We start from the raw sequence: 26,656 nt of genomic DNA, 5'->3' as shown, positions 1-26,656 counted from the left end.
GCACTGCATGTACAGTTTTCCCTAAGGAGATTGTCTTATGTTCAGATTTCTACATTTGTTTGTGCTATGCAGTGCTGTCTTTTCCTGTCTGCATCACAATGACACTGTCTGTCAATAAATTATTGTACAAACAGTAAAAGCGTTAACGTGAATCATGTGCCGTCTCTTGCAATCAAACAATCAAAACCAGAAATGCACTTACTGTTTTGCAAATGACAAGGATGATCCGAGAAATGCTCCACTCATCACTCTCAGGTCACTCCGCTGCACACGTCTGATCACTTCTTTGTCACCCCCGACCTCACCGCTCCAAACAACGCAGATGTCTTACCGCTGGTCACTTTCCGGCGCTACCTACGGTCCCTCCCTCCTGCTTTTCCTCTGCTGTCTTGTCTGCACTCCCCCCCTCTGAGGAGCTCTCTCTTTTGAATACCAACAGTGCCACAGACACTCTGTGTTCCACGCTTACATCCTGCTTGGACAACATATGCCCTCTTACATCTGGACCAGCCCGTGCATCCCTGTCTGCCCCCTGGTTATCGGATGTACCACGTGAGCATCGCACCAGCCTCCGGTCAGCTGAGAGAAAATGGCACAAGTCAAAAGACCATACTGACCTCTCTCTCTCTACTTTCTCCGTTGACGTCACCTCTGCAAAAACTGATTATAACCACTCGAAGATCAGCAACTCTCGCACACTCTTAAAAACCTTCTCTGCTCTCCTCTGTCCGCCTGCTCCCACACCTTCATCGGAGTTAACGGCTGATGATTTTGCATCGTTCTTCGTAAAGAAAACTACCGCCATCAACAGCCAATTTTCTACGCCACCATCACCTGCCTTTTCTCCTATGTCTGAAGATGATGTTTCCAAGGTCATTGGTTCCAACCACCCTACCACCTGCCCACTGGATCCCATCCCCACCCATCTCCTCCATGCCATCTCTCCAGCAGTTGTGCCTGGTCTGACCCGCATCATCAACTCTTTGCACACCACTGGGACATTTCCCACTGCTTTCAAAGAGGCCTGCATCACACCGCTACTGAAGAAACTCACTCTCAACCTTACACTGCTAGAACACTACAGGCCGGTGTAGTGTGTGAAAATGCATATCTTCCGTCAAAATGTAGATGACTGATTTTAACCTCTTATTATTTTCTGTCTTCTTAAAAAATTATTTTTTTACTTACCTCACTATTCTTAGCTTTGTATACTGTGCTAGGCTTTAATGGACTGGATTTAATTAACTTATGCATTTTGTTGCCTATATTGTTATAATTGCTTCCAATGTTTCCTCGTCTGTAAGTCGCTTTGGATAAAAACGTCTGCTAAATGACTAAATGTAAATTTTATGAAATGTGTAATGTCATGTGTAATGTGTAATGTGTAGTGTGTGGCCTTGAAATTTTAGCATATCTACGTAATCATGAATAAATGCTTCTTGAGACACACAGTGTTGCTTCTTTGCATGCATCAAATGAATTGTTTCTGGCTATATGCATCCATGCATTAGTTTGAGAGGGGTGGAAATGGGACACTTGGGTGAAACAAAACTGCCCCAAAAGTACCCCCCCACTTTAAATACAGTTTTTTCTAAGTCAATTTGGTACATTTCTCAGATCCGATTTGAAATTCTCAAAACTTCTTGTTCAATCCTTACATCCTTGTGTCACGTGTGCACGTCAAACAAGCATTTTCTCATTTCTTTGAACAAGTTGCAAATGCTTTGGTACATCCATGCAAATGATTATGACAAAATTCTGTGCAGATTCCTACATTATCAATTGCTTATGTCATGTTGATCAAAATGCATTATAATGGGTCTCTGTAGAATAGTATAATCCCCCCGACATTTAAGCACTAGTTTTACAATATACAGTAAGTATACTTTAAGTAAACGGTGGCATTTTATTTTACTCAATTTAGTGTTTTGCATTGCTATATTCCTTCCACATAGGACTGCAAGACAACTTCACTGTGTTGCAGACGGCCCCTTTTCACACCTAAACAGTCTTTTGACACTCTCTACAGGGATCTCATCCCTGAACAAGAGAGGGGGCAGATTGGAGATGACCTGCCAAAGTACGTGTTAGTTTGGGACAATGTCAGTTTCCATCGCTCCAACATCATCAGGCAATGGTTTGCGGCCCACAACAGGATGCTGGTGGAGTTCCTCTCACCCTACTCAACCCTGTTGAGGAATTTTTCTCAGCATGAAGATTAAAAGTATATGATGGCCAGCCGCATACACAGATGACCCTTCTGGCTGCCTTGGATGTAACGTGTGATGACATCACAGCTGATGCCTGCAGAGGCTGGATTAGACACTCTGAAAGATGATTTTCACGCTGTATCGCAAGAGAAGATATTTGTTGTGATGTGGATGATAATCCGTTGCCCAAAAGACTGGAACGTCAGGAGGTGTAGGAAGACTGCACTGTAATTCCACTGCACTGCATGTACAGTTTTCCCTAAGGAGATTGTCTTATGTTCAGATTTCTACATTTGTTTGTGCTATGCAGTGCTGTCTTTTCCTGTCTGCATCACAATGACACTGTCTGTCAATAAATTATTGTACAAACAGTAAAAGCGTTAACGTGAATCATGTGCCGTCTCTTGCAATCAAACAATCAAAACCAGAAATGCACTTACTGTTTTGCAAATGACAAGGATGATTCGAGAAATGCTCCACTCATCACTCTCAGGTCACTCCGCTGCACACGTCTGATCACTTCTTTTACACCCCCGACCTCACCGCTCCAGACAACGCAGATGTCTTACCGCTGGTCACTTTCCGGCGCTACCTACGGTCCCTCCCTCCTGCTTCTCCTCTCTGCTGTCTTGTCTGCACTCCCCCCCTCTGAGGAGCTCTCTCTTTTGAATACCAACAGTGCCACAGACACTCTGTGTTCCATGCTTACATCCTGCTTGGACAACATATGCCCTCTTGCATCTGGACCAGCCCGTGCATCCCTGTCTGCCCCCTGGTTATCGGATGTACCACGTGAGCATCGCACCAGCCTCCGGTCAACTGAGAGAAAATAGCACAAGTCAAAAGACCATACTGACCTCTCTCTCTCTACTTTCTCCGTTGACGTCACCTCTGCAAAAACTGATTATAACCACTCGAAGATCAGCAACTCTCCTGACTCTCGCACACTCTTAAAAACCTTCTCTGCTCTCCTCTGTCCGCCTGCTCCCACACCTTCATCGCAGTTAACGGCTGATGATTTTGCATTGTTCTTCGTAAAGAAAACTACCGCCATCAACAGCCAATTTTCTACACCACCATCACCCGCCTTTTCTCCTATGTCTGAAGATGATGTTTCCAAGGTCATTGGTTCCAACCACCCTACCACCTGCCCACTGGATCCCATCCCCACCCATCTCCTCCATGCCATCTCTCCAGCAGTTGTGCCTGGTCTGACCCGCGTCATCAACTCTTTGCTCACCACTGAGACATTTCCCACTGCTTTCAAAGAGGCCTGCATCACACCGCTACTGAAGAAACTCACTCTCAACCTTATACTGCTAGAACACTACAGGCCGGTGTAGTGTGTGAAAATGCACATCTTCCGTCAAAATGTAGATGACTGATTTTAACCTCTTATTATTTTCTGTCTTCTTAAAAAATTATTTTTTTACTTACCTCACTATTCTTAGCTTTGTATACTGTGCTAGGCTTTAATGGACTGGATTTAATTAACTTATGCATTTTGTTGCCTATATTGTTATAATTGCTTCCAATGTTTCCTCGTCTGTAAGTCGCTTTGGATAAAAACGTCTGCTAAATGACTAAATGTAAATTTTATGAAATGTGTAATGTCATGTGTAATGTGTAATGTGTAGTGTGTGGCCTTGAAATTTTAGCATGTCTACGTAATCATGAATAAATGCTTCTTGAGACACACAGTGTTGCTTCTTTGCATGCATCAAATGAATTGTTTCTGGCTATATGCATCCATGCATTAGTTTGAGAGGGGTGGAAATGGGACACTTGGGTGAAACAAAACTGCCCAAAAGTTTGTTGCCTATATTGTTATAATTGCTTCCAATGTTTCCTCGTCTGTAAGTCGCTTTGGATAAAAACGTCTGCTAAATGATGTTGTGGAATTTTCTTATTCCTTAATCAAGGTGAGTCAATTTTGACAAACGCAATATACAGAGACATCAAGTTCTTTGCAAAGTATTTTATTGTCGTTTAATCTGCATCATGAGCAATGAGCATGGTGCAGAGCAAAGGCGCTCTTTCCTCCTGCACCCAGAGTATATATATGATTAAAAACGTGACACCCCCTCCCTTTGCCTCTAACAAGAATCCCGAGCTGGTTTACGGGAAGTTCCGTTATTCCAAACAGAACATCTTGGCCTCTGCTCGAGGGCAAAGGCAGAGTGGTATGACGTGTTTAGAGAAAAACATGATAACATTAGAAAAGAAAACATAGATAAACACTTCGTAAACATATAGACAGACACATCAAGAAGCTAGACTAGAAAATTTTCATTACATTCCCCCCTTTTATCATATATGATAACCAAAATCTTTATACTTTGACCATGTAAGATGAGCAACGCCCTTTCTCTTACAGGTTTCATTCTTCTATCTAAACAGTTCTTAAAATCCCACTAGAATTGGTAACACCACCTGCTTCAGCCCTACTCCCCAACTTTAGCTATTCCACCATTTCAACAGACTGTTAGTCATATCATCCGGTTCCCTGATAATTACATTTTTTCTGAGTTAGAGCTAGTCTTTTTCCTTTTTATTTGGCCGTTCCAGGGGACATAATTGCCCACATTTTCAAATTTTGTTGCCTTATCCAGAACATCAACTGAGGTACACGTACCTCTACAAAAATACATATTTGTTCCCCAGTACCTAGCAGAATTAGGGTAACACTGTCCCTCCCCATACCATTTTATTAAACTTGGAATATAGTGTTAGACAGAAACAAAATTCTATAATCTCTAATTTCTCAGGGTTCGATGTGTCCCCGACTCGAACAGTTGATTCCCTTTGCGAGCACCAATAGTGCCCCTCCTGTCGCTTCAGTCAGCACGACCATTGCGAAGAGCCATACGGTTGGAGTTGCCCCTCCTTGGACACCTTTTTGCTGTGGGAGGTGTGTCTTTCCCACGACTTCCTCCTGAAATCTTTGACTACTTGGAAGTCTCCTGGCTGGAAGCTGTGGAATGATTTGTCAGCTCCGTTTGCTACTGCTCCTTTGACCTGCACAAATATTTTGAGAGCAAAAACACAAAAACACATTGCTTGTAACATCCCCCCTTTTGAAGCGTGGTCTAGGCCATGCGTCAAAATCGCAAAAGCAGGGAAAGAATGTTTTGGCAAACAGGTGAGGCCATTTGGGCCTCCCCAAACATTGTCAGTGTATTTACATGAGCACTCCTTCCAGAGTGCACGCTCAGCTGGTTCTGCAAAATGTTTGCATCTCTGCAAGAGAAAGAGTTTTGTTAGTGATTTCTGGAGAAAATCTGTCTGTCTCTGATGTTGCTTGCTTTGCTGCAAGGTCAGCCGTCGGCTTCCTGCAAAAAAATTGTTTCAGATACAAAAGTGTGTGCGTCACAGTTACACACAACAATGGCTGATGGGAGAAGAATGGCAGATAGCATATCAGCAACCTATGTGTGATTAAGAATATTTTTACCATCATCTTTTACAAAGTTTCTGTGTTTCCACAGTGTGCCAAAATCATGAGTTACACCAAATGCATATCTACTATCTGTGTGAATGTCTACATTTTTATTCTTTGCTAATCCCCATGCGCGTGTGAGTGCAATGAGCTCTGCTGTCTGAGCAGAGAAATGGTCCCTAAAAATGATATCAATTGCTTCTTTGCTTTTGGACTTGCGATGTCTGTAAAAAGATGGCGCCGGTGCAGGCTTGCCGTCAATCACTTAATATTGTTGTGTGTGTTTTAATTTGTTTTATGCTATTTTTTATACGATGCGCATCCTCAGTTTTAACCTACGACCGACTTACTCTTTTAAACTTGAAAGATGCTTCAATTGCGCTATCAAACCAAGCAGTTTGTGTTGAACCCTGCACCCCCCCCCCACTACTGAAGTCGATACCTGCCCACCTTCGCCGCTGTCTGTACCTGTTACCGGTGAGAAAGCGCAGGAGGTGCCGTGGAAAGCGGGGCGGCCTAGCGATGAAGCTAAAAAACTTCATACGCTTACATCGGATGCCCGGAGTGCATCTGGCGTCTCTTGAGGATGGTATGGCTGGAGCTTTCCGTGTCCGCCGGCGCTCGCTGGAGCCAGTGTGCGGATGGATGGTTGCGGTTCTGCCTTCGTCGTTGACGCCGCCCCCTGGCTTTCGCTCTCCTCGGTTTTTGTGTGGGGGAGTGTGCAAGAACCATCTCCGCTCCCTTCCTCGGGAAAAACAGGCAGCTTCTTCGGACTATCTACCGCGGGTTCGGATGGCCTTGGTCAACGCCAGATCGGTAGTAAACAAAACATTTATTTTAAACGATCTTTTCTCTGCTTGTGAACTGGATTTTCTTTTTCTGACTGAAACATGGGTCACCACTGGGGATCTTAGCTCCTTTTCCGAAATGCTGCCAAAAAATTGCTTATTTTTAAATTCTCCCCGGATCTCGGGGCGAGGGGGAGGCCTGGCATCCATCTACAAAGACTCGTTTCTTTGTCATCTTGTGGCGTCAAACAAACAAAACAGCTTTGAACTGCAGTTATTTACTATTAAACTGGACAAGCCCTTGTTGGTTGCACTAATATATCGACCTCCGAAATATAACAAGGACTTTTTAAATGACTTCTCAACCCTTTTGGGAGATCTGTTACCCAAGTATGAACAACTATTAATTTTGGGAGATTTTAACATTCATGTCTGCTGTGCTGATGATTCTTTGGCAAAAGAATTTAAAAACCTTTTAAATGCCTTCGACTTAACCTCTCAGGTTAATATACCCACTCACCAGCATGGTCATACACTTGATCTGGTTTTAACTCATGGGGTTTCTTTCGGCGATCTTGATGTATGTGAAAATGGCTTCTCTGATCATAAGACTGTTTTGTTTTCCTTTTCATCTCAGTTAAATGTTGTCAGACAGGCATCTGCTGCTCGTCAGGCTCGGCTTATCACCTCAGCTACTAGAGAGGACTTTATGTCCACTTTTACTAAAGAAAGCCTACATATGGATGAGTGGAATGAAAATTTAAGTGTGGAGGAATTACTTCTCAGTTTTAATACCATTTGTGTTGGTGTAATGGATTTGGTGGCACCTTTTAAAACATTTTTTCATAAATCTGGACCGGAGCCATGGTTAACTGACTCTACACGTGCTCTTAGGCAGATGTGTAGGCGAGCAGAGCGAAAGTGGAAAAAGGACAAACTTAATGTCTCTCTTCAAATACTAAGAGAATCCCTATCACAATACCAGAAAGCCGTTAAATCAGCAAAATCTATATATTTCACTGAAATTATAAACAAGAACAGTCATAAACCCAAAACTCTTTTTAATATTATTAATGCTACTCTTAACCCCTCCTCTGGCTCATTGTTAGAAGGATCCTCACAACTTTGCGAGGACTTTCTATCATTTTTTATGAGTAAAATAAATGATCTTAGAACAGGGATAAATCATCTACAGCCTAATCCCGCGGAGTACCAAAGATGTCCTACTGTTCTGAGTGATTTTACCCCGGTCTCCGATGTCCATTTTACTACATTAGTGACTCAGCTCAAGCCTTCTGGCTCGGCTATTGATGTAATTCCCCCTAAGCTTTTAAAACAAGTTCTGGATGTGGTAGCTCCTTACCTTTTGTCTATAATAAACTGCAGTCTAGAAACTGGTATTATTCCAGATCTGCTAAAACATGCAACTGTGCGGCCACTACTGAAAAAAACAAGTCTAGATCCCACGATTTTAGCAAATTTTAGACCTATTTCAAATCTGTCCTTTATTACAAAAATTATGGAGAAAACTGTTCTTGAACAATTGCAAACTTATTTAGCTGATAATATGATCTTTGAAGTTTTTCAATCTGGGTTCAGAAAACATCATTCCACTGAGACTGCTCTTTTGAAGGTATTAAATGATTTGCTTGTCATATGTGACTCAGGTGACCATGCTGCGCTGGTGTTGTTAGATCTTACCGCCGCCTTTGATACGGTTGATCATGCTATTCTTGTCGGTCGTCTGGTGCAGGCATTACAGGCAAAGCTCTGAACTGGTTTAAATCGTACCTTACAAACAGAACTTTTTCTATCAATATAGGTGATCATTCATCTAAAAGTGCTGTCTTAACATGTGGGGTTCCCCAAGGATCGATTTTGGCTCCCATTTTATTTTCTTTATATATGCTCCCATTGGGTTCAATTTTTAGAAAATATGGACTGGATTTTCACTGTTATGCGGATGACACGCAAATTTATCTGCCTATTAAACGAAACTCTAATGGTGTCGATGCCCTTCTTGCCTGTCTGTGTGATGTAAGGGTATGGCTATCGATGAACTTTCTGAATTTTAATGAAGATAAGACCGAAATCACTATATTTGGACCGTCTGACTCTGTGGCTGCCCCCAATATAAATCTCGGTGGGCTGTCCACTTGTGTCAAGCACCATGTAAAAAATCTGGGTGTTATCTTTGATGAACACTTGAAGTTTGATAGGCAGATAAATGTAGTGGTAAAATCATCATTTTTCCAGCTGAGACTCCTGTCAAAGGTAAAGACTTTTCTCTCGTTTAAAAACCTTGAGAAAGTCATTCATGCTTTTATTACGTCAAGACTGGACTATTGTAACTCACTATATTTTGGGATCAGTCAATCTTCTATGTCCCGGCTACAATTGGTCCAAAATGCAGCAGCTAGATTTTTAACTGGAACCCATAAACGTGCTCATATTACTCCTGTTTTAAGATCTCTGCATTGGTTGCCCGTGTGCCATAGAGTAGTTTTTAAACTCTTGCTTATTGTTTTTAAATCTTTAAATGGTCTGGGTCCCTCCTACATTGATGATCTACTGGTTGAGAGAAAGACTTGTAGATCTCTTCGGTCTTCCAACGATCAGACTCTGTCTGTTCCCAAGATGAAACGAAAGCGCAGGGGCTTCCGAGCCTTCTCATATGTTGCTCCTCAACTTTGTAACTCACTGCCAATGACAATAAAAAATGCTCCATCTGTGTCTTCTTTTAAGACTAGGCTAAAGACCTATCTCTTTGATAAGGCTTTTGATAGTTGATTTGTGTATCTTTATTATTATTTCTTTCTTATCACACTGTATAATATTGCCTCTTTTTTGTTAAAGCACATTGGTCAACCTTTGGTTGAAATTAATAGTGCTATATAAATAAAATGCCATTGCCATTGCCATTGCCATTGTAATTGCAGACACGCTTTGCGGACAGCTGTCTGCCGCGGTCAGTATTTTCGTGACCCAAAAAACGAACAACTTGTTTTGCCAGCTGGACTTTGGAGACATTTACTTTGTGTTTTTTTTTTCTCTTATCTTTTAAACTGGAAACAAAGGCCTGCGCACCGGTAAATTTGGACATGGCACAACTATGCCTCTTTTTTCTTTTTTTATCTTTTTAAACTCATTAAATATTGGCCTTATGCCATTGAGGTCTTCTGATTTGAGGCTTCTGTTTTGAGGGGGAATTGCTGTTTGCGTGGATGGAAATTACCCTTGGGCGTTATCACAACAGGTTCACAGTTCCTAATCAACCCAATTTGAACCCAAAAAAATTTCTTCATTAATCTTTTTGTGTGTGAAAACACTTCAAGTCCCCTTGTTGCTGACAGACAGGCATGATTCTCACGATGGGCGTGCAACAAATTTGAATATTGCACGTCGTCCCTTTTAACCCATTCTATGGCGTGCGCATATTTGGCAGCAAAACACCCACAGCTCCCCACACCATTGCAATCAACGTCATGAGGCTCTGTGAGGCAATACATTCTACATCATACTTACGTAATTCAATATTACATCGTACAGCTGTACGAGCGCTGCACACGGGTCGTGTTGGTATCATGCTCAATCTGTCATCATACACATTATGACTCTGCACAGCAAATCAATCGGGCAGCAGTCAGACATGAGAAACCTGTGTTGAAATTTGACACTCCCCAACTCGCATTGCACCCTTTTGACATAAATTATTCTACATTAGAGCCACTAGCATTTAGGGAAAACACAGCTAGTTTAGACTCTGGCAAATTTAAACACTTCTTGTGAATCACAGTAGGCATTGTGCATTTTAGCAAAGTTCAGAAAGCGTTTTCATTCATCATGGAATGTGAGCTACGCAGATCTTCATTGCATACAGTAGGAAAAAGCATTTCTTCATTTGCATATGCTAAGGGAAATCTTACTCACCACCCTCGGAATGATGCCTCACCTCCTCACTTCCATCTACCTTTTCTCTTGACCTCCGCGATCTCAGAGGCTCAGGACAATCATTTCGCCAGTGCCCCGTCTTTCCGCAATTGAAACATTTCTCTGGATCATAGGTGCTAGAGGGTTTAAAACCTCCTCTTCCACGTCCACGCCACTGACCTCCTCTCCTCCCGTTTCCTCTTCCTCCATGCTCTACTCCGATATTCATTAGAGCCATGTGGAGTTCTTCATCTTGTGTGTTTTTCTTCTGAAGCTCTTTCTTGCCTGTTTGTCTTTCGGCGTGTACAGCATGACGGACGATCTCGCTCATTCTCGCACGATCTGGCTCGATGCACGATTTTTCCACTTCTCGTCTCAGCTCTTCTCTGAGATTCGCAGAAAAGTGGATCTGAGATGTCCTATGAACGGACCAATGTCCGGTCCGTCTGAATCAGGTTGAAGTCCAGAATGTTCTTTAAATACTTCCTCCACAGGCCATTTACCCTGTAACTTTCTTAGGCCAGATGGTTTCAGTTTGACTTTCAACAGTCTCTCTAATTCTTTCATTGAGGGTGAGAATTCTTTGCAAAATGTCAAAAGTTCTTTATACGTCGGTGCTGGTTGCGCTCTTTCCTGCTTTTGACACACCACGGGCTGTGGCATGTGTGGCACTGGTGCTGGTGGAGACACTGGTGGGGGCACTGGAGCTGCCTCAATCGGGTTCAGATGTCGGTGAGGAGGGACACAATCATCCTCCGGTTGGTGTTTGTAACAAGTCATAGATGGGGGTAAAGAAGTGTGGGAATTAAGATCAATATATAGATCGATATAAAATTGGATGATTAATTTTGTTTAAATCAGATGTATTTTCGTACATGACATGATTGTGAACAAAAGCTTGAAGTTGAGAGTCCTACAGTTGCTAGATGTTGCCTGAGATCGGAATTTGGTCAGTAAGTGGGGGGTTGCATGTTCTGCTTATGTGTGTGTGTAATAAGAACTACATTTTCTTTTTGGGGAAGAAATGGGTACACTTAAGGATCTTATTGTGGTATTAAACGTGCCTTTACATTTAATATGCTTATGATTCCATTGTTGATTAAAACTATGCATAAAATGTTGAAAATATAACCAAGTGTGTTAGTTGGTGTTAACCTAGAATTCAGCGCTGATTCTGTGGGATACTGTGGGGTTTTTTCCACAGGAAATTGCTATGTGTGTGTGTAAAGATTAGATTACACGGGGAGCCCCATGGAATGGGTGAGGGTCTTGTGTGCAAATTTGTTACAGATGTCGGGTTTGAAAAACAAGGCAGTGAGCTGGTTGGCTGAGACAGGACAAAGAAGGGAAAGCGGATTGGACCCAGGCTGAAGAAGAGATTCGGCGTGAAATATAAAACCATGTGTATGTGTTTTCTGGTGGTCGATCCTTTGTGAGACGTTTTTGTGTCTGAGGATCCACCGAAACAGCTGTTTGTTTGAGACTTCTGATCAATAAATTTCAACGTTTTCTGAACTGGCCTCTCTCCAATTTTTGAACGCGCAGAACATTGTTTTAATGTTCATCAGAAGACAGAGGGGTTAAATCATTATATTCAAGCAAAACAGGGTACAATGGAGTTTTCGGTGGTGGCAGTTCTTCCAATGCCTTTTCTTTAAAAACATAGTCACGTCTATTTGCTTCCCTCTCCCATAACTCTAAACATTTACACGCTTCATCATATTTTTCCCTTTCTTTTTTGGACATTTTAAATATGTCTTTTTTCCCCATATGTTCTCTTATTTTCTCTAATTTTGTGGTACTAAATGTACCGTTTTCTGGAAAGTTAGCTTTTTCTATTAAATAGGGTACACCTTGTAAACTTCCCGTTCCCCAATTTTTCCTCATTTCTCTGTATGTTGGTTTATCCATATCATTTCTTAGTAGTCCCCCAGACTGTTTAGAATCTCTCTCGATTCTGAGTAGTCTCCCCTCTTTAACCAGACTGTTTTAAGCAGTCCCCCAGACTGTTTAGAATCTCTCGATTCTAAGTAGTCTCCCCTCTTTAACCAGACTGTTTTAAGCAGTCCCCCAGACTGTTTAGCGCTAAGTAGTCTCCCCTTTTGTTCCAGACTGTTCAGAAATCTATCTGACTCACCACTTTTCCTTTTTGTGCCTTGCACTGAGTTCTTTTGGGATCACGTCAGCTTGGGGTCCGGAGTAGAGTTCTCTCGTCCCTGTATGGGGTTAGAGCTGGATTTGCTATGTCCAGGATGATCAGTCAACTCTAGTCCGTTCTCCATCAGCCGTGTGATCCCATACTTCGTCGCCAAATTGTTGTGGAATTTTCTTATTCCTTAATCAAGGTGAGTCAATTTTGACAAACGCAATATACAGAGACATCAAGTACTTTGCAAAGTATTTTATTGTCGTTTAATCTGCATCATGAGCAATGAGCATGGTGCAGAGCAAAGGCGCTCTTTCCTCCTGCACCCAGAGTATATATATGATTAAAAACGTGACACCCCCTCCCTTTGCCCCCTAACAAGAATCCCGAGCTGGTTTACGGGAAGTTCCGTTATTCCAAACAGAACATCTTGGCCTCTGCTCGAGGGCAAAGGCAGAGTGGTATGACGTATTTAGAGAAAAACATGATAACATTAGAAAAGAAAACATGGATAAACACTTCGTAAACATATAGACAGACACATCAAGAAGCTAGACTAGAAAATTTCCATTACAATGACTAAATGTAAATTTTATGAAATGTGTAATGTCATGTGTAATGTGTAATGTGTAGTGTGTGGCCTTGAAATTTTAGCATGTCTACGTAATCATGAATAAATGCTTCTTGAGACACACAGTGTTGCTTCTTTGCATGCATCAAATGAATTGTTTCTGGCTATATGCATCCATGCATTAGTTTGAGAGGGGTGGAAATGGGACACTTGGGTGAAACAAAACTGCCCCAAAAGTACCCCCCCCACTTTAAATACAGTTTTTTCTAAGTCAATTTGGTACATTTCTCTGATCCGATTTGAAATTCTCAAAACTTCTTGTTCAATCCTTACATCCTTGTGTCACGTGTGCACATCAAACAAGCATTTTCTAATTTCTTTGAACAAGTTGCAAATGCTTTGGTACATCCATGCAAATGATTATGACAAAATTCTGTGCAGATTCCTACATTATCAATTGCTTATGTCATGTTGATCAAAATGCATTATAATGGGTCGCTGTAGAATAGTATAATCCCCACGACATTTAAGCACTAGTTTTACAATATACAGTAAGTATACTTTAAGTAAACAGTGGCATTTTATTTTACTCAATTTAGTGTTTTGCATTGCTATATTCTTTCCACATAGGACTGCAAGACAACTTCACTGTGTTGCAGACGGCCCCTTTTCACACCTAAACAGTCTTTTGACACTCTCTACAAAGAACGTGTTAGTTTGGGACAATGTCAGTTTCCATCGCTCCAACATCATCAGGCAATGGTTTGCGGCCCACAACAGGATGCTGGTGGAGTTCCTCTCACCCTACTCAACCACGTTGAGGAATTTTTCTCAGCATGAAGATTAAAAGTATATGATCGCCAGCCGCATACACAGATGACCCTTCTGGCTGCCATGGATGTAACGTGTGATGACATCACAGCTGATGCCTGCAGAGGCTGGATTAGACACTCTGAAAGATGATTTTCACGCTGTATCGCAAGAGAAGATATTTGTTGTGATGTGGATGAGAATCCGTTGCCCAAAAGACAGGAACGTCAGGAGGTGTAGGAAGACTGCACTGTAATTCCACTGCACTGCATGTACAGTTTTCCCTAAGGAGATTGTCTTATGTTCAGATTTCTACATTTGTTTGTGCTATGCAGTGCTGTCTTTTCCTGTCTGCATCACAATGACACTGTCTGTCAATAAATTATTGTACAAACAGTAAAAGCGTTAACGTGAATCATGTGCCGTCTCTTGCAATCAAACAATCAAAACCAGAAATGCACTTACTGTTTTGCAAATGACAAGGATGATTCGAGAAATGCTCCACTCATCACTCTCAGGTCACTCCGCTGCACACGTCTGATCACTTCTTTGTCACTCCCGACCTCACCGCTCCAGACAACGCAGATGTCTTACCGCTGGTCACTTTCCGGCGCTACCTACGGTCCCTCCCTCCTGCTTTTCCTCTGCTGTCTTGTCTGCACTCCCCCCCTCTGAGGAGCTCTCTCTTTTGAATACCAACAGTGCCACAGACACTCTGTGTTCCACGCTTACATCCTGCTTGGACAACATATGCCCTCTTACATCTGGACCAGCCCGTGCATCCCTGTCTGCCCCCTGGTTATCGGATGTACCACGTGAGCATCGCACCAGCCTCCGGTCAGCTGAGAGAAAATGGCACAAGTCAAAAGACCATACTGACCTCTCTCTCTCTACTTTCTCCGTTGACGTCACCTCTGCAAAAACTGATTATAACCACTCGAAGATCAGCAACTCTCCTGACTCTCGCACACTCTTAAAAACCTTCTCTGCTCTCCTCTGTCCGCCTGCTCCCACACCTTCGTCGGAGTTAACGGCTGATGATTTTTGCATCGTTCTTCGTAAAGAAAACTACCGCCATCAACAGCCAATTTTCTACGCCACCATCACCCGCCTTTTCTCCTATGTCTGAAGATGATGTTTCCAAGGTCATTGGTTCCAACCACCCTACCACCTGCCCACTGGATCCCATCCCCACCCATCTCCTACATGCCATCTCTCCAGCAGTTGTGCCTGGTCTGACCCGCATCATCAACTCTTTGCTCACCACTGGGACATTTCCCACTGCTTTCAAAGAGGCCTGCATCACACCGCTACTGAAGAAACTCACTCTCAACCTTACACTGCTAGAACACTACAGGCCGGTGTAGTGTGTGAAAATGCATATCTTCCGTCAAAATGTAGATGACTGATTTTAACCTCTTATTATTTTCTGTCTTCTTAAAAAATTATTTTTTTACTTACCTCACTATTCTTAGCTTTGTATACTGTGCTAGGCTTTAATGGACTGGATTTAATTAACTTATGCATTTTGTTGCCTATATTGTTATAATTGCTTCCAATGTTTCCTCGTCTGTAAGTCGCTTTGGATAAAAACGTCTGCTAAATGACTAAATGTAAATTTTATGAAATGTGTAATGTCATGTGTAATGTGTAATGTGTAGTGTGTGGCCTTGAAATTTTAGCATGTCTACGTAATCATGAATAAATGCTTCTTGAGACACACAGTGTTGCTTCTTTGCATGCATCAAATGAATTGTTTCTGGCTATATGCATCCATGCATTAGTTTGAGAGGGGTGGAAATGGGACACTTGGGTGAAACAAAACTGCCCCAAAAGTACCCCCCCCCCCACTTTAAATACAGCTTTTTCTAAGTCAATTTGGTACATTTCTCTGATCCGATTTGAAATTCTCAAAACTTCTTGTTCAATCCTTACATCCTTGTGTCACGTGTGCACATCAAACAAGCATTTTCTAATTTCTTTGAACAAGTTGCAAATGCTTTGGTACATCCATGCAAATGATTATGACAAAATTCTGTGCAGATTCCTACATTATCAATTGCTTATGTCATGTTGATCAAAATGAATTATAATGGGTCTCTGTAGAATAGTATAATCCCCACGACATTTAAGCACTAGTTTTACAATATACAGTAAGTATACTTTAAGTAAACGGTGGCATTTTATTTTACTCAATTTAGTGTTTTGCATTGCTATATTCTTTCCACATAGGACTGCAAGACAACTTCACTGTGTTGCAGACGGCCCCTTTTCACACCTAAACAGTCTTTTGACACTCTCTACAGGGATCTCATCCCTGAACAAGAGAGGGGGCAGATTGGAGATGACCTGCCAAAGTACGTGTTAGTTTGGGACAATGTCAGTTTCCATCGCTCCAACATCATCAGGCAATGGTTTGCGGCCCACAACAGGATGCTGGTGGAGTTCCTCTCACCCTACTCAACCACGTTGAGGAATTTTTCTCAGCATGAAGATTAAAAGTATATGATCGCCAGCCGCATACACAGATGACCCTTCTGGCTGCCATGGATGTAACGTGTGATGACATCACAGCTGATGCCTGCAGAGGCTGGATTAGACACTCTGAAAGATGATTTTCACGCTGTATCGCAAGAGAAGATATTTGTTGTGATGTGGATGAGAATCCGCTGCCTAAAAGACAGGAACGTCAGGAGGTGTAGGAAGACTGCACTGTAATTCCACTGCACTGCATGTACAGTTTTCCCAAAGGAGATTGTCTTATGTTCAGATTTCTACATTTGTTTGTGCTATGCAGTGCTGTCTTTTCCTGTCTGCATCACAATGACACTGTCTGTCAATAAATTATTGTACAAACAGTAAAAGCGTTAACGTGAATCATGTGCCGTCTCTTGCAATCAAACAATCAAAACCAGAAATGCACTTACTGTTTTGCAAATGACAAGGATGATTCGAGAAATGCTCCACTCATCACTCTCAGGTCACTCCGCTGCACACGTCTGATCACTTCTTTGTCACCCTCGACCTCACCGCTCCAGACAACGCAGATGTCTTACCGCTGGTCACTTTCCGGCGCTACCTACGGTCCCTCCCTCCTGCTTTTCCTCTGCTGTCTTGTCTGCACTCCTCCCCTCTGAGGAGCTCTCTCTTTTGAATACCAACAGTGCCACAGACACTCTGTGTTCCACGCTTACATCCTGCTTGGACAACATATGCCCTCTTACATCTGGACCAGCCCGTGCATCCCTGTCTGCCCCCTGGTTATCGGATGTACCACGTGAGCATCGCACCAGCCTCCGGTCAGCTGAGAGAAAATGGCACAAGTCAAAAGACCATACTGACCTCTCTCTCTCTACTTTCTCCGTTGACGTCACCTCTGCAAAAACTGATTATAACCACTCGAAGATCAGCAACTCTCCTGACTCTCGCACACTCTTAAAAACCTTCTCTGCTCTCCTCTGTCCGCCTGCTCCCACACCTTCATCGGAGTTAACGGCTGATGATTTTGCATCGTTCTTCGTAAAGAAAACTACCGCCATCAACAGCCAATTTTCTACGCCACCATCACCCGCCTTTTCTCCTATGTCTGAAGATGATGTTTCCAAGGTCATTGGTTCCAACCACCCTACCACCTGCCCACTGGATCCCATCCCCACCCACCTCCTCCATGCCATCTCTCCAGCAGTTGTGCCTGGTCTGACCCGCATCATCAACTCTTTGCTCACCACTGGGACATTTCCCACTGCTTTCAAAGAGGCCTGCATCACACCGCTACTGAAGAAACTCACTCTCAACCTCACACTGCTAGAACACTACAGGCCGGTGTAGTGTGTGAAAATGCATATCTTCCGTCAAAATGTAGATGACTGATTTTAACCTCTTATTATTTTCTGTCTTCTTAAAAAAATATTTTTTTACTTACCTCACCATTCTTAGCTTTGTATACTGTGCTAGGCTTTAATGGACTGGATTTAATTAACTTATGCATTTTGTTGCCTATATTGTCATAATTGCTTCCAATGTTTCCTCGTCTGTAAGTCGCTTTGGATAAAAACGTCTGCTAAATGACTAAATGTAAATTTTATGAAATGTGTAATGTCATGTGTAATGTGTAATGTGTAGTGTGTGGCCTTGAAATTTTAGCATGTCTACGTAATCATGAATAAATGCTTCTTGAGACACACAGTGTTGCTTCTTTGCATGCATCAAATGAATTGTTTCTGGCTATATGCATCCATGCATTAGTTTGAGAGGGGTGGAAATGGGACACTTGGGTGAAACAAAACTGCCCCAAAAGTACCCCCCCACTTTAAATACAGTTTTTTCTAAGTCAATTTGGTACATTTCTCAGATCCGATTTGAAATTCTCAAAACTTCTTGTTCAATCCTTACATCCTTGTGGCACGTGTGCACATCAAACAAGCATTTTCTCATTTCTTTGAACAAGTTGCAAATGCTTTGGTACATCCATGCAAATGATTATGACAAAATTCTGTGCAGATTCCTACATTATCAATTGCTTATGTCATGTTGATCAAAATGCATTATAATGGGTCTCTGTAGAATAGTATAATCCCCACGACATTTAAGCACTAGTTTTACAATATACAGTAAGTATACTTTAAGTAAACGGTGGCATTTTATTTTACTCAATTTAGTGTTTTGCATTGCTATATTCTTTCCACATAGGACTGCAAGACAACTTCACTGTGTTGCAGACGGCCCCTTTTCACACCTAAACAGTCTTTTGACACTCTCTACAGGGATCTCATCCCTGAACAAGAGAGGGGGCAGATTGGAGATGACCTGCCAAAGTACGTGTTAGTTTGGGACAATGTCAGTTTCCATCGCTCCAACATCATCAGGCAATGGTTTGCGGCCCACAACAGGATGCTGGTGGAGTTCCTCTCACCCTACTCAACCCCGTTGAGGAATTTTTCTCAGCATGAAGATTAAAAGTATATGATGGCCAGCCGCATACACAGATGACCCTTCTGGCTGCCATGGATGTAACGTGTGATGACATCACAGCTGATGCCTGCAGAGGCTGGATTAGACACTCTGAAAGATGATTTTCACGCTGTATCGCAAGAGAAGATATTTGTTGTGATGTGGATGAGAATCCGTTGCCCAAAAGACAGGAACGTCAGGAGGTGTAGGAAGAGTGCACTGTAATTCCACTGCACTGCATGTACAGTTTTCCCTAAGGAGATTGTCTTATGTTCAGATTTCTACATTTGTTTGTGCTATGCAGTGCTGTCTTTTCCTGTCTGCATCACAATGACACTGTCTGTCAATAAATTATTGTACAAACAGTAAAAGCGTTAACGTGAATCATGTGCCGTCTCTTGCAATCAAACAATCAAAACCAGAAATGCACTTACTGTTCTGCAAATGACAAGGATGATTCGAGAAATGCTCCACTCATCACTCTCAGGTCACTCCGCTGCACACGTCTGATCACTTCTTTGTCACCCCCGACCTCACCGCTCCAGACAACGCAGATGTCTTACCGCTGGTCACTTTCCGGCGCTACCTACGGTCCCTCCCTCCTGCTTTTCCTCTGCTGTCTTGTCTGCACCCCCCCCTCTGAGGAGCTCTCTCTTTTGAATACCAACAGTGCCACAGACACTCTGTGTTCCACGCTTACATCCTGCTTGGACAACATATGCCCTCTTACATCTGGACCAGCCCGTGCATCCCTGTCTGCCCCCTGGTTATCGGATGTACCACGTGAGCATCGCACCAGCCTCCGGTCAGCTGAGAGAAAATGGCACAAGTCAAAAGACCATACTGACCTCTCTCTCTCTACCAGTCTCTTCTCTCTACTTTCTCCGTTGACGTCACCTCTGCAAAAACTGATTATAACCACTCGAAGATCAGCAACTCTCCTGACTCTCGCACACTCTTAAAAACCTTCTCTGCTCTCCTCTGTCCGCCTGCTCCCACACCTTCATCGGAGTTAACGGCTGATGATTTTGCATCGTTCTTCGTAAAGAAAACTACCACCATCAACAGCCAATTTTCTACGCCACCATCACCCGCCTTTTCTCCTATGTCTGAAGATGATGTTTCCAAGGTCATTGGTTCCAACCACCCTACCACCTGCCCACTGGATCCCAGCCCCACCCATCTCCTCCATGCCATCTCTCCAGCAGTTGTGCCTGGTCTGACCCGCATCATCAACTCTTTGCTCACCACTGGGACATTTCCGACTGCTTTCAAAGAGGCCTGCATCACACCGCTACTGAAGAAACTCACTCTCAACCTTACACTGCTAGAACACTACAGGCCGGTGTAGTGTGTGAAAATGCATATCTTCCGTCAAAATGTATATGACTGATTTTAACCTCTTATTATTTTCTGTCTTCTTAAAAAATTATTTTTTTACTTACCTCACTATTCTTAGCTTTGTATACTTTGCTAGGCTTTAATGGACTGGATTTAATTAACTTATGCATTTTGTTGCCTATATTGTTATAATTGCTTCCAATGATTCCTCGTCTGTAAGTCGCTTTGGATAAAAACGTCTGCTAAATGACTAAATTTAATTTTTATGAAATGTGTAATGTCATGTGTAATGTGTAATGTGTAGTGTGTGGCCTTGAAATTTTAGCATGTCTACGTAATCATGAATAAATGCTTCTTGAGACACACAGTGTTGCTTCTTTGCATGCATCAAATGAATTGTTTCTGGCTATATGCATCCATGCATTAGTTTGAGAGGGGTGGAAATGGGACACTTGGGTGAAACAAAACTGCCCCAAAAGTACCCCCCCCCCACTTTAAATACAGTTTTTTCTAAGTCAATTTGGTACATTTCTCTGATCCGATTTGAAATTCTCAAAACTTCTTGTTCAATCCTTACATCCTTGTGTCACGTGTGCACATCAAACAAGCATTTTCTCATTTCTTTGAACAAGTTGCAAATGCTTTGGTACATCCATGCAAATGATTATGACAAAATTCTGTGCAGATTCCTACATTATCAATTGCTTATGTCATGTTGATCAAAATGAATTATAATGGGACTCTGTAGAATAGTATAATCCCCACGACATTTAAGCACTAGTTTTACAAAATATACAGTAAGTATACTTTAAGTAAACGGTGGCATTTTATTTTACTCAATTTAGTGTTTTGCATTGCTATATTCTTTCCACATAGGACTGCAAGACAACTTCACTGTGTTGCAGACGGCCCCTTTTCACACCTAAACAGTCTTTTGACACTCTCTACAGGGATCTCATCCCTGAACAAGAGAGGGGGCAGATTGGAGATGACCTGCCAAAGTACGTGTTAGTTTGGGACAATGTCAGTTTCCATCGCTCCAACATCATCAGGCAATGGTTTGCGGCCCACAACAGGATGCTTGTGGAGTTCCTCTCACCCTACTCAACCACGTTGAGGAATTTTTCTCAGCATGAAGATTAAAAGTATATGATCGCCAGCCGCATACACAGATGACCCTTCTGGCTGCCATGGATGTAACGTGTGATGACATCACAGCTGATGCCTGCAGAGGCTGGATTAGACACTCTGAAAGATGATTTTCACGCTGTATCGCAAGAGAAGATATTTGTTGTGATGTGGATGAGAATCCGCTGCCCAAAAGACAGGAAAGTCAGGAGGTGTAGGAAGACTGCACTGTAATTCCACTGCACTGCATGTACAGTTTTTCCAAAGGAGATTGTCTTATGTTCAGATTTCTACATTTGTTTGTGCTATGCAGTGCTGTCTTTTCCTGTCTGCATCACAATGACACTGTCTGTCAATAAATTATTGTACAAACAGTAAAAGCGTTAACGTGAATCATGTGCCGTCTCTTGCAATCAAACAATCAAAACCAGAAATGCACTTACTGTTTTGCAAATGACAAGGATGATTCGAGAAATGCTCCACTCATCACTCTCAGGTCACTCCGCTGCACACGTCTGATCACTTCTTTGTCACCCCCGACCTCACCGCTCCAGACAACGCAGCTGTCTTACCGCTGGTCACTTTCCGGCGCTACCTACGGTCCCTCCCTCCTGCTTTTCCTCTGCTGTCTTGTCTGCACCCCCCCCCTCTGAGGAGCTCTATCTTTTGAATACCAACAGTGCCACAGACACTCTGTGTTCCACGCTTACATCCTGCTTGGACAACATATGCCCTCTTACATCTGGACCAGCCCGTGCATCCCTGTCTGCCCCCTGGTTATCGGATGTACCACGTGAGCATCGCACCAGCCTCCGGTCAGCTGAGAGAAAATGGCACAAGTCAAAAGACCATTCTGACCTCTCTCTCTCTACTTTCTCCGTTGACGTCACCTCTGCAAAAACTGATTATAACCACTCGAAGATCAGCAACTCTCCTGACTCTCGCACACTCTTAAAAACCTTCTCTGCTCTCCTCTGTCCGCCTGCTCCCACACCTTCATCGGAGTTAACGGCTGATGATTTTGCATCGTTCTTCGTAAAGAAAACTACCGCCATCAACAGCCAATTTTCTACGCCACAATCACCCGCCTTTTCTCCTATGTCTGAAGATGATGTTTCCAAGGTCATTGGTTCCAACCACCCTACCACCTGCCCACTGGATCCCAGCCCCACCCATCTCCTCCATGCCATCTCTCCAGCAGTTGTGCCTGGTCTGACCCGCATCATCAACTCTTTGCTCACCACTGGGACATTTCCGACTGCTTTCAAAGAGGCCTGCATCACACCGCTACTGAAGAAACTCACTCTCAACCTTACACTGCTAGAACACTACAGGCCGGTGTAGTGTGTGAAAATGCATATCTTCCGTCAAAATGTAGATGACTGATTTTAACCTCTTATTATTTTCTGTCTTCTTAAAAAATTATTTTTTTACTTACCTCACTATTCTTAGCTTTGTATACTGTGCTAGGCTTTAATGGACTGGATTTAATTAACTTATGCATTTAGTTGCCTATATTGTTATAATTGCTTCCAATGATTCCTCGTCTGTAAGTCGCTTTGGATAAAAACGTCTGCTAAATGACTAAATTTAATTTTTATGAAATGTGTAATGTCATGTGTAATGTGTAATGTGTAGTGTGTGGCCTTGAAATTTTAGCATGTCTACGTAATCATGAATAAATGCTTCTTGAGACACACAGTGTTGCTTCTTTGCATGCATCAAATGAATTGTTTCTGGCTATATGCATCCATGCATTAGTTTGAGAGGGGTGGAAATGGGACACTTGGGTGAAACAAAACTGCCCCAAAAGTACCCCCCCCCCACTTTAAATACAGTTTTTTCTAAGTCAATTTGGTACATTTCTCTGATCCGATTTGAAATTCTCAAAACTTCTTGTTCAATCCTTACATCCTTGTGTCACGTGTGCACATCAAACAAGCATTTTCTCATTTCTTTGAACAAGTTGCAAATGCTTTGGTACATCCATGCAAATGATTATGACAAAATTCTGTGCAGATTCCTACATTATCAATTGCTTATGTCAAGTTGATCAAAATGCATTATAATGGGTCTCTGTAGAATAGTATAATCCCCACGACATTTAAGCACTAGTTTTACAATATACAGTAAGTATACTTTAAGTAAACGGTGGCATTTTATTTTACTCAATTTAGTGTTTTGCATTGCTATATTCTTTCCACATAGGACTGCAAGACAACTTCACTGTGTTGCAGACGGCCCCTTTTCACACCTAAACAGTCTTTTGACACTCTCTACAGGGATCTCATCCCTGAACAAGAGAGGGGGCAGATTGGAGATGACCTGCCAAAGTACGTGTTAGTTTGGGACAATGTCAGTTTCCATCGCTCCAACATCATCAGGCAATGGTTTGCGGCCCACAACAGGATGCTGGTGGAGTTCCTCTCACCCTACTCAACCCCGTTGAGGAATTTTTCTCAGCATGAAGATTAAAAGTATATGATGGCCAGCCGCATACACAGATGACCCTTCTGGCTGCCATGGATGTAACGTGTGATGACATCACAGCTGATGCCTGCAGAGGCTGGATTAGACACTCTGAAAGATGATTTTCACGCTGTATCGCAAGAGAAGATATTTGTTGTGATGTGGATGAGAATCCGTTGCCCAAAAGACAGGAACGTCAGGAGGTGTAGGAAGACTGCACTGTAATTCCACTGCACTGCATGTACAGTTTTCCCTAAGGAGATTGTCTTATGTTCAGATTTCTACATTTGTTTGTGCTATGCAGTGCTGTCTTTTCCTGTCTGCATCACAATGACACTGTCTGTCAATAAATTATTGTACAAACAGTAAAAGCGTTAACGTGAATCATGTGCCGTCTCTTGCAATCAAACAATCAAAACCAGAAATGCACTTACTGTTTTGCAAATGACAAGGATGATTCGAGAAATGCTCCACTCATCACTCTCAGGTCACTCCGCTGCACACGTCTGATCACTTCTTTGTCACCCCCGACCTCACCGCTCCAGACAACGCAGCTGTCTTACCGCTGGTCACTTTCCGGCGCTACCTACGGTCCCTCCCTCCTGCTTTTCCTCTGCTGTCTTGTCTGCACCCCCCCCCTCTGAGGAGCTCTCTCTTTTGAATACCAACAGTGCCACAGACACTCTGTGTTCCACGCTTACATCCTGCTTGGACAACATATGCCCTCTTACATCTGGACCAGCCCGTGCATCCCTGTCTGCCCCCTGGTTATCGGATGTACCACGTGAGCATCGCACCAGCCTCCGGTCAGCTGAGAGAAAATGGCACAAGTCAAAAGACCATACTGACCTCTCTCTCTCTACTTTCTCCGTTGACGTCACCTCTGCAAAAACTGATTATAACCACTCGAAGATCAGCAACTCTCCTGACTCTCGCACACTCTTAAAAACCTTCTCTGCTCTCCTCTGTCCGCCTGCTCCCACACCTTCATCGGAGTTAACGGCTGATGATTTTGCATCGTTCTTCGTAAAGAAAACTACCGCCATCAACAGCCAATTTTCTACGCCACAATCACTCGCCTTTTCTCCTATGTCTGAAGATGATGTTTCCAAGGTCATTGGTTCCAACCACCCTACCACCTGCCCACTGGATCCCAGCCCCACCCATCTCCTCCATGCCATCTCTCCAGCAGTTGTGCCTGGTCTGACCCGCATCATCAACTCTTTGCTCACCACTGGGACATTTCCGACTGCTTTCAAAGAGGCCTGCATCACACCGCTACTGAAGAAACTCACTCTCAACCTTACACTGCTAGAACACTACAGGCCGGTGTAGTGTGTGAAAATGCATATCTTCCGTCAAAATGTAGATGACTGATTTTAACCTCTTATTATTTTCTGTCTTCTTAAAAAATTATTTTTTTACTTACCTCACTATTCTTAGCTTTGTATACTGTGCTAGGCTTTAATGGACTGGATTTAATTAACTTATGCATTTAGTTGCCTATATTGTTATAATTGCTTCCAATGATTCCTCGTCTGTAAGTCGCTTTGGATAAAAACGTCTGCTAAATGACTAAATTTAATTTTTATGAAATGTGTAATGTCATGTGTAATGTGTAATGTGTAGTGTGTGGCCTTGAAATTTTAGCATGTCTACGTAATCATGAATAAATGCTTCTTGAGACACACAGTGTTGCTTCTTTGCATGCATCAAATGAATTGTTTCTGGCTATATGCATCCATGCATTAGTTTGAGAGGGGTGGAAATGGGACACTTGGGTGAAACAAAACTGCCCCAAAAGTACCCCCCCCCCACTTTAAATACAGTTTTTTCTAAGTCAATTTGGTACATTTCTCTGATCCGATTTGAAATTCTCAAAACTTCTTGTTCAATCCTTACATCCTTGTGTCACGTGTGCACATCAAACAAGCATTTTCTCATTTCTTTGAACAAGTTGCAAATGCTTTGGTACATCCATGCAAATGATTATGACAAAATTCTGTGCAGATTCCTACATTATCAATTGCTTATGTCATGTTGATCAAAATGAATTATAATGGGACTCTGTAGAATAGTATAATCCCCACGACATTTAAGCACTAGTTTTACAAAATATACAGTAAGTATACTTTAAGTAAACGTTGGCATTTTATTTTACTCAATTTAGTGTTTTGCATTGCTATATTCTTTCCACATAGGACTGCAAGACAACTTCACTGTGTTGCAGACGGCCCCTTTTCACACCTAAACAGTCTTTTGACACTCTCTACAGGGATCTCATCCCTGAACAAGAGAGGGGGCAGATTGGAGATGACCTGCCAAAGTACGTGTTAGTTTGGGACAATGTCAGTTTCCATCGCTCCAACATCATCAGGCAATGGTTTGCGGCCCACAACAGGATGCTTGTGGAGTTCCTCTCACCCTACTCAACCACGTTGAGGAATTTTTCTCAGCATGAAGATTAAAAGTATATGATCGCCAGCCGCATACACAGATGACCCTTCTGGCTGCCATGGATGTAACGTGTGATGACATCACAGCTGATGCCTGCAGAGGCTGGATTAGACACTCTGAAAGATGATTTTCACGCTGTATCGCAAGAGAAGATATTTGTTGTGATGTGGATGAGAATCCGCTGCCCAAAAGACAGGAAAGTCAGGAGGTGTAGGAAGACTGCACTGTAATTCCACTGCACTGCATGTACAGTTTTTCCAAAGGAGATTGTCTTATGTTCAGATTTCTACATTTGTTTGTGCTATGCAGTGCTGTCTTTTCCTGTCTGCATCACAATGACACTGTCTGTCAATAAATTATTGTACAAACAGTAAAAGCGTTAACGTGAATCATGTGCCGTCTCTTCCAATCAAACAA

Source organism: Barbatula barbatula (genome assembly GCF_947034865.1).
Source record: "Barbatula barbatula genome assembly, chromosome: 6".
Taxonomy (NCBI): domain Eukaryota; kingdom Metazoa; phylum Chordata; class Actinopteri; order Cypriniformes; family Nemacheilidae; genus Barbatula; species Barbatula barbatula.
The sequence above is the reverse complement of the archived record's forward strand: the minus strand, read 5'-3'. Positions refer to the sequence as shown.